Genomic DNA, 3,208 nt, shown 5'->3' on the forward strand with positions numbered 1-3,208 from the left:
AATTATCAGCAACTATTAAAAAAGAAGCATGAAATCTTATCAAATTCAAGAACTATCATCAGTTAGAATGTACATTTACTGTTTTCTTGAGTGCACTTATTACTTAGAACCACCACCAACATATAACCTGATAACTTATCGATGAGTATCAAGTAACAATTAAGTGTTGCTATTTTTTTGTTGTCAAATAGTCATAGATAGTTAATATTTTGGTTCATACCTTTTTTCTTTTAATTAATCTTCCCATTCATAAGCAGGGTATAACAAGATAGCAGAAATTACTCTTAAATTGAAACATGTTCTCATCTCTTCCTTCCAAGCGGTGGCTCTTATAATAGTATAGCTAATTGCATTCATCAAACATGGTTGAAGTTTTAACCGAATCTCGTAGAGACAATACCTTAAATCGACCTAATTTTCTCTTCATCATCACTTTCTCCTTCAAATACAGAAGCCATCTTCATGGCCAGCTTTGCAGCCATTTCCCTTCTTTGAAAATCAGGCATCAACCTTAAGCTTGCACGCATATTCCCAATCCCAGACATCATTTGTTCCAAATCATCTAAGTCAAGAAACTTACCTGTATCCAACTTCTCGCTTTCAAGATCATCCATGTCCTCTACTACTTCCTTGTCACTCTCATCCTGAAATGCAGTGCTAGAGGTTGAGGGCTCAAACTCTTTGTTGGGCTTGATTCCATCCTCATTTTCACATTCTGTGTTCAGGTTTCCATGAGGAACTGATCCTCCTGCGTCTAAGGATGTCGCAGAAACCCATTGTTGTTCACTTGTTCTGTATCATCCCATGGCTCTGCTGAACAGGCTGATAAAACTTCATACTCCAATTCATAATCAGATTCTTCCGAAGACAACTCTGAAGAAAAAGAAGAGAAACTAAATTCGAAGGCTTAGAGTTTATTCTACATCACAGACATTAGTATGCTTTAAGGAACAAGAAAGGTCAAGGGAATTACCTTCTTTCACAGGCAACAATGACTCACTCGTTCTATTACCAGATTTCAGTATCATTTCAGGCCACATATGAGCAGAAAGAGCATCACAGAGCCTTTCAACTCCCTATGAACCACCATCTACAGACAAGCCTGTCAACTCCCCCGTTTGGGCTCTCGCTCGAATCGGAACCTTTATGCGTTGGTAGGCTTTCGACTCAATCGAATTACCTATCGGCCGCCAATAAAAGAAAAAGTTTTCGCCTTTCTGAATTCATGCTCATCATCTGATGCAGAACTTTTTTCATAACCACCATCCATCCCCAATCACATTCCACATCCCACTTCAAACTTATCGATTCCTCGGGTAGGGTAGCCCTCTCTAGAAAGGCATTCCAGCTTCAGAGGCAGGTGAGCGGGGTCAGGAAGGAGTTTGACTAACAGTTCTTTGTCTCAGTGTTGCGATACATCAAACTTTTAAAGTTGGAAATAGGTTTAATACTTAATAACTCATCATTGTATCCTTGAATTAAGCGAACTAAACAAGGTTTGGTCATGATGGTGTTCCTACTTACAAGACATTGCTTGTTAACCCCCAAAAAATATCATAGTTATGACTAATTAATATGTAGACCAAATGTTTCAAACCAAAAATCAGAGCAATGTGGAGAATATCATATGATTAACTTGTGTATGGAGCTCATTCGCAAAGGCGTACATTTGTCAAAATCGGCATTGGAAGCAACTCAAATGTTATTCTCAGTACACAATTCCAAGCAGGACTTTCTGATATCCCTCGATGATTCTTCATCCCCTAATAAACTAGTTCTCTCCAATTCAGATATTCCATAATCAGCACCCTCTGCATAAGGATCAACAACAGAATCATCTAGCTTCAGTAGTTGTCTTCTGTACCCAGCATGAGCCGGATGACCTGGAAACAGGTCCACTTTGTTTCCAATGCACAATACTATCTCAAAGTTTTGAATATCCGTGCAAGATACCCAATCTTGAAGTGCAGTTAGAGAAGATAGCTGCAAGTACAAGAGAGAAAATAATAATAACAATAAAGATATGTCAGTGCAAAAGCATAAGTTCATGCAATTAAATCATACAACATACAACACTAACATCCCTCATGTAAAAAACCATAACCAAAGCTTCCAATTCTTGCAATATAGAGAGTTTCCCAACAGAACAATCATCACCAAGGTTAGCTATCCAAATAGAAACATCAGCAGAGTAATACTTATTGCTGATATTCCACCTGTTCATGACACCAAACACACAATGAAGGAACACACACACACACACTCAAGAGGTAAAAGAAAATCAAAATCAATCATTTGGTGAAAATGATTCAGGGTTAACATACCCATGGCCATTTACTTCAGATGCAGACTCAGAAGTATCTTCAAAATCAACAGAGAGCAACCCTGAAGTAATCAAGCATGCAAAATAAAATTCAGCAGGTGAAAAACTAAATCTAGATAGTTCATTAGAATTATCATAGATAACTATGGAAGAACATGATGATCAACGTATTAGGGTTGGGCTTTTATGAGATACATACACATAAATAAACTGATATCTTGTGCTGAAAATGTGAATTTGAAGTAAAAAACAGTTAAACAATATACCAAATTCAAAGTTAACCGAAAACCTGAGCTTGAAATTCAACCAAAGTAACTAAAATTTCAAATGAGAAAAATTGAATTGAAAAATATGAGATACTAACAGCAAGCAAAACATGAAACAAGGAGAAGAGGAAGTCAGAAAGCGTAACTTACGGGATAAAAGGGTACGTTTACCAACGTTGGGGGATCCAATGATGAAGATGCCGGGTCGGTTCTCAAGGGGAATCGAATCCTTGATCGATTCATTAGCGTTCATTTTTCAGTAACAAGCTTCAAACTTTGGTCCCTAGGAACGCTTTTTTCTTTTGAATTTTGTTTCTTGCTTTTTCTGAAACCCTAATTGTTGGCGGTTCTGTTCTGACTCGGTCATGGTCGTCGTCGGCTCCTTCATGGCGCCGGCGCGAAAACCTTGCAGTGATCCCCTGAGCTGGTCACCACACAAGCAACGGTGTGGCTATCTTCGAACCAGTCATTTTCCGCCACGTTGCATCCTTTTTGTGGGTCAAGGAAAATCTTGTTATTGGATCTTACTAAATTCAGGGCCTGCTACACATACAAGTAAAAAAAAGGCCGTACAAGTTTTACAAGTTATCAGCCCAAACTTCATTAACACGCGCATTAA

General features: G+C 38.2%; 1 pseudogene across 1 annotated transcript; it reads right to left on the reverse strand.

Moving 5' to 3' along the window:
- Positions 1-207: 207 nt before the first annotated feature.
- On the reverse strand, positions 208-2,983 carry LOC107642475 (uncharacterized; annotated as a pseudogene). The gene is made up of 6 exons (XR_015883803.1): positions 2,740-2,983; positions 2,325-2,385; positions 2,081-2,216; positions 1,668-1,983; positions 974-1,102; positions 208-873 (listed from the first exon to the last, which is right to left on the reverse strand). The product of XR_015883803.1 is annotated as an uncharacterized LOC107642475 (transcript).
- Positions 2,984-3,208: the final 225 nt, after the last annotated feature.

Source organism: Arachis ipaensis, chromosome B5 (genome assembly GCF_059453495.1).
Source record: "Arachis ipaensis isolate K30076 ecotype BB chromosome B5, ASM5945349v1, whole genome shotgun sequence".
Lineage (NCBI taxonomy): Eukaryota > Viridiplantae > Streptophyta > Magnoliopsida > Fabales > Fabaceae > Arachis > Arachis ipaensis.